Source organism: Suricata suricatta, chromosome 14 (genome assembly GCF_006229205.1).
Source record: "Suricata suricatta isolate VVHF042 chromosome 14, meerkat_22Aug2017_6uvM2_HiC, whole genome shotgun sequence".
Classification (NCBI taxonomy): domain Eukaryota; kingdom Metazoa; phylum Chordata; class Mammalia; order Carnivora; family Herpestidae; genus Suricata; species Suricata suricatta.
The window spans coordinates 38429452-38436208 of NC_043713.1; positions in this window are offsets into that span (position 1 = coordinate 38429452).

A 6757-nucleotide genomic window follows, 5' to 3' on the forward strand; every position below is an offset into this window, starting at 1 on the left:
CAACACCAGTGATTAATTTTTTGACAGATTTTTTTAAATTCTTGATCCGGTATGTTGTCTAGATCTGTCTTGAGCAGTTCTGTGGCTGTGACTTCCTCTTGGAGGTTCTTCAGGGGAGAGTTCCTTCGTTTTGTCATTTTTTCTAGTTTTCTGTCTCTTGTCACCTTTAGAAAGCTCCTTGTGCACTGTGCACCTATTAATATTTCTCTATTAAAGGAGGCTTACTGACTGTCCAGGGTCTGTCATTTCAGGATATATTCTTTTAATGGTGTCTCTCAGTTTCTCTTGTTGTGCCTTTGAATATTTTATTTCCCTACTCAGCAATATTTGGAACTCGCTGTCATACACACTTTGGCTTGTTCCTTGGTGCAGCCCTAAGGAGGAAAACAGACAGACACACACAGAGGGAAAAGTAACACACCAACGCACAGACAAATCAAACAAACAAACACATTAACAGGGGGAAAGGAAATAAGGAGAATGGGGAGGAAGGAGACGAAAAGAGGAGAAGAAGAAAAGAAAAAGAAAAAGAAAAGAAAAGAAAAATAAAGGGGGTCAGAGACAACAAAGGACAGTGGACAGTCTAAAAGTGTATGACCAGTTGAGGGGAGAAGTAGGGATGAGATATAGGAGAATATATCTGGATTGCAAGAAGGCAAAGAAGAAAAAAAAAAAGGGAGAAAGGAAAATAAGGAGTAAAAATTTTAAATAAATTTAAGTAAAATATAAGTAATAATAATAAAAAAAAGCACAGAAAAAGGCGAAAAGAAAAAAATGAAGAAAAAAAGAAAAAAATTATAAAAAAAGCAAAAACAAAAACACTAACACAACAAAACTGGCAGCTCCCCCTCGTGGATAGGCATGTTTTGATGTGGTAGGTCTTGGAGGCTGCTCTCAGAGGCTCCGCCTTGGTGTCTACAGAGATTAGATAGGCGGCAGGCCAAGCTCTGCTGATCTGAGAACTGTAGGCCACTCTAATGAGTCCGATCTCCTTTTGCCTTTGTTGAGCCGAGTTGTATTTTCCAGGCCCGCCCAGGTTCAAAGTTCCAGTCCATGCACTTTTTATGCTACCACAGATGAGATGTTTTTGTTTTGGTTGCTGACTTCTTAGGGGGAGGAATGGGTTTGTCTTGGCTCAGGCTGGGGTTTCGCTGCCCCTGCCTGAGGCAAGATGCGCAGCAGGAGGTGAAGTGCCTGTGCACTGTCACAGACTCAACCCCCCGCCCCCCAGAGGGGATGACGTTAGTGTTGGGGGAGGAATGAAGGCTTAGCTGTTGCAGGAGGCGGAGCCGGGAGCTGTTGGAAATGAGCTGGGAGCTCCTGCAGCCTGCACACGCACCCAGGTCTCCACTGCCACCAACTCTCTGCCGGGATCGCGCAGAGGTGGGGGCTATTTTTTCCCCTGCTGGCACCTGGGATTCAGAGTTCCCACAGCCAGTGCTGGGGGTGAGATGCGCCATGGAAATGAGGTGTGTGCTCCCACTCCCAAAACCGAGGTCGAAGTGAGCACCCCTGACACCACCGCTGCAGTGGTTGCCGACTCCTCCCCAAGATGGTGCTGGGCTGGAAGTTGTTCCTTCCCTTGCAGCACCTGGGTTAGGGATTTAGGCTACCCAGCAGTTATCTATGGGGTGAGCTTCTCTCTCCAAGCGCGGTTAAGCGTTCTTTACCTCTTCCCCAGAGACAGTACTATGAGCGTGTTCAGTCTCTCTATCTCTTCCCTTTGTCTCTCGGGCTCTGCGCGCTTGCCCCGCGTTGGGCTGGGGCTCCCACCTCCCCTGCTCGTCTTGGGCTGGCCCGTTTTCCAATCTCCCCAGTTCACACTCACTCACTCAGGTATCCTTCAGGTTCTCTTCCTTCTGGAGTCCGTATTTTCTCCTTCCGCTCTTGCAGATGAGAGTAATGTCCTTCTCAGCTCGATCAATGGGGCAGACGAAGTTTATAGAGCTCCCTTCGTCTCCACCATCTTGGCTCCTCCCACAGATAACCATGTTTTTAAACAAGATTAATGTCTGTGCAAACATTTTAAACTTGTTTGTACAGTTCTTCTGTTTTCTTTATAATATTCATTATTTCCTCCAAATGAAGTTTGTACATTTTAAAAACTGGGAAATCAGTGCTAGGGCTATTTTCTTCCTTTTTCATTTTTTATTTTATATCTTCCTTCTATATCTCCTTTTTCACGAATGAAACCTGGTTCCATGTAGTCCTCTATAAATTGCTCCTTTTCTACCCATAATTACTCACTCTTTTATGAATCTGTGAATAATGTTTTTTCATTTTCTAGAATTCTCCAATATTATATTTTTATTTTTTAACTTTTTAAATGTACAAAAATGTACAATGAGCATACGACCTCCACACTGATTCAAAACTAAGTCATTATTTTATCTATCTCTCTATCTATCTGAGAGAAAGCACATGCATGAGCAGAGGAGAGGGGCAGAAGGAGAGAAAAAGAGAATCTTAAGTAGACTCCGTGCCCAGCATGGTGCTGGTGCAGATCTGGAGCCCATGACCCTGGGCATGACCTGAGTCAAAATTAGGATCAGACGCTCAACCGATGGAGCCACTCCTGGTCATAATTGTCTTAAGCCAATTTGTACTAAACCGTTTGAAAGTAAGTAGCAGATACTGTGTTGTTTTCTGTCTGCTAAAAATAATGACATTCACCTAAGTCACTATAATACCATTATCGCACCAAGGAAGAGTAAAACCAATTTCCAGCTAATATTAATATCTCTCCAGTTGTCCCCAAAATGTTTTCTACAGTTGTTTAGAACTAGATATAACCAAATTGCATCTATTGCATTTTTGTTTCTTAAATATATTATGGGAGGGATAATCCCATACCCACCCTTAATACACACACCCACAGCACCCTCCAGCATTGACTTTTTGAAATGATCAAGCAAATTATAGAATGTCTACCTTCTGAATTTGTTTCCTTGTGATTTGACTTGCTCCTCTATTTGCTTCTGTATTTTCAGTGATATTCAAATATATGTGTAAAGCCTTAAGTATAATCAGATTAAAGATTTTTGCAGGAGCATCTCCTAGATGATGCATCCCTTTAAGGGCTTATCATTTCACTACTAATGAAGCTACTTTTGATCATTTCTTTGTGGTAGTAACTGACTATTTTCTCCATGATTAATGTAGATGTTCCCACAGACAATTAGCACACGATACGTAGGGTGATGTTTGCCATTGTATCTCATATCCTCCCCAAACAGTGATTTTCTAATTCTAGTATTTCTTGTATACTTATAAACCAGCAGTTTTCGGTTTAAAAAAAAAAATCTAAAAACAAACAAAACTAAACTAAACCAAACTAACAAAAAAACAATTTATTTTGCAAAATAACAGCAAAAACTTTCTCTCATTGAATGAGCTTGAAGTTTCTCCTTAAAAGACAAGATAAAGGTTTATTTCTTTCTGTTTCCTAATTTCAGTATAAGCATTTGGTGGAAATGTTAGAATCTTTTTTTTTTTTTCTTGTTTTGAGTTACACTGCGGATTTGCTGTGGATTTCATTGAGTCATTTTTCTTTTGACACATACTATTCCAAATCTATCTTGTAGGAGCCTGCTGAGAAGCCAGCTCTTTTGGTCTTTTGATAGACCCCTTTTGATGTATTAGCATACACTTTCTGGCATAACATAATCTCCCTGCCTCACCCTACACTTTCCATCCTGAGACTTTCAATCATGCATTTCTCCCAATATCTGAGGTCTTTTTATTAAAAAAATGGTATTTGGACATGAAGATCTGGGTTGTGATAGCTCATTGTTTCTGGGAAATTATTGTTTCTAGGCCCTTGCATTGGTACATATCTAGGAAAATATTTACATTTTAAAAATTAAAATCATAAGTCTGTGTTGGAATTTTGCATTATAGGATTTTATTTAACTTCTTTGATATTGCATCTTTTCTTCTTGCAATGCAAACCTTAGTTCCTAACATTGGTACAATTCCTTATTTGCTTTATTCATCAAATCATTAAAAAACAGCATGGCTACTGAAAATAAAACTATTGACTGAAGTTTATGATTAGTTTGTAGTTTTTTTTTTTTTTTAATCTCGGAGTATTTCCTACTAAATAGATGTATGGTCAAATGTACAGATAGCCTATGCAGATATCTCTTGAATTATTTATTTTCTCTATGTGGTTTCTGTTGCCAATCTGATAAGCAGTTAGATTCATATGTTTCCCTCTGTGTTCAATTCAGGCTTTACTTCTGATTTTTTTTCTGTTAACTTTTTAAAATGTAAGATGTTTATCCAGTTTAAAAAGGTATAATAAAAAGTACTTTCAGAGAAATCTTAACTTCATCCCATCCTATAAATTTCCCCCTATCCCAACTAGTAATCATTTTCATTCATTTCTGATTTATTCTCCTAGGATTTGTTTATTTTATAAAACAAATTCTTATTTCTTCTTCCTTCTTAGTAAGAGATAGCACACCAAAAGTATTGGTGTACAGCTTGCTTGTTTCAATTACCAACATGTCTTGGTAAACACTTCATATAACTTCATGGCGACTATTTTTATTCTTTGCATAGTTTGTTCAGCTAGCCCTGAATAAAGGACATTTAGATTGTGTCCAGCCTTTTGCTGTTACAAATAATACCAGTCATTAACTTTCTTTTGTATTTCTTGAGGAATGTCTTCAACATAGAATCCTGATATTAGAAATGCTGAATTAAAAGGTAAATGCATTTGGAATATCATTGGTTATGGCTAAATTTCCTTCCATAGGGGTTGTTCTATTTTGCATATAAGCTGAAACTTACTAGAATATCTCTTTTTCTGCAGCTTTGATCACAGAGCATTGTATAAATATTTTGGAGTTTTGACAATCTGGTAGTTGAAGAATACTGTCTTGGTGCAGTTTTTATTTTTATTTATTTCATTATGAACAATTCCTCATGTGTTTAAGAAGTATTTTCAAAAGTTTAGGATATATTTTATATGTTTAAAAGCCACTTTTAAGGTGTTTACTCACACCATGCCATTTTTTTCTTTTCAGTAAAGAAAAAAGACTCTATAAAGACACTTCACATATTAAAGTGATTGGCCATTTTTTAGTGATATTTATTGCAAGTTTTTCCCCTAGAATATATTTAACTTTTGACTTTGCTAATAGTAATTTATACAATAAAAAACTATTGTTTTGTTTACTATTTCTTGTAAACAAATATATCAGTCTTTCCTTTTATTGATTCTTAATTTGAAATTGTGTTACAAGTATTTCTTTTATTCCCAGAGTATAAATGAATTCATACAGGTTTTCTTTTAGTATCTGTATGATTTTATTTTCATTTTCAATTTGAAATGCCATCTTTTTCACATATTAAATGTCTGTATGTATATGGTCTGTCTTTGGACTTCCTAATTTACTTCAAAGATCTGTCTACTTATTCAAGTACCAATGATGCATAATTTCAACTATGTAGATTTTATAATATTTTTAAACTCTGATTGGTCAAGCTCTTTTCTTTATTCTTTTCTGTTTCATTATTTAAGAAATCTTTGGCCGTTCTACTTTTCTTTATGAACTGTAGAATCTACTTGAGTAGTTTCAGAAATATGTTTATTGCTGTTTTTATTTGGATGACATTACATTCATACTTTTACTGAAGAATATTAAAGTATTTATGATACTGAGTCATCCTATTGAAGAACATAAGAGGTATTTATATTTTTATCTTATATTCATATTATTTTTATACTTACAGTCATATTATTTAAGTTTTCCTTTCAAAACTTTTAAAATTTTGTTACATGGGTTTATATGTGTATTCAAAAGTTATACTTCAGTATTTTTTGTGTATTAGTATAATTTGTGTATTATTTTCCATATGACTCCTAACTTATTAATATTTGGTAATGAAGATTCTGGGGTAGTTGTGTGTTAAATATTTACTATGATACCACATTATCTAATATTCTGGCCATTTTCTGCTGAATTTCATGGGTTTTCTGTGTATTGCCTCATAATTTACAAGTCTATTTACTTCTTCCTTGATAATTTTTATCTTTTTAATTACTTCTTCAAGGCAGATATGTCAGAATGCCTTATCCTTGAATTTACTGCAAATATATCTAGTATCCCTTCCTAAGTAAAATTCTGGATTCGAGGATGAGGAATGAATTTATCAAGTTAAAGAAATAACTAGCAATTCTCATTTAATTTATTTTTTAAATCAGGAATGAGTATTATGCTTTTCCAGAACCTATGAGAAGGACAATATAATTTTCCTCCTTAGATCTATTAATACATTGAATACAGTCAATGAATTTACTGACTTTCAGTCATCTTTGAAATCCTAAAATAGACTTCATTTGATCATAATAAATTTTTAAATCATGCTATTAGATTTTGTTTTTATTATATGCTATATTTCCCTCTTGAAGTAAGCATTTTAATATAATACCTTCCATATTTTACATATTGCTTTTGCACAAGAATCAAAAGAGCCTTTCAAACATCATTTAATTTTTCTTATTTTCTGGAAGTCTAGGTGCAAGTCATTTCAATACATAATTAATTTTTTTTTTATTTTTCAAGTTTTAATTTAAATTCCAGTTAGTTAACATACAGTATAATGCTATTTTCAGGTGTAGAATTTAGTGACTCATCACTTCCATACAACACATAGGGCTCATCACAAGTGCCCTAATTAATGCCCATCACCTATTTAACCCTTCCCCCTATCCACCTCGCTGATAGCAACCTTGTTTGTTTTCTAT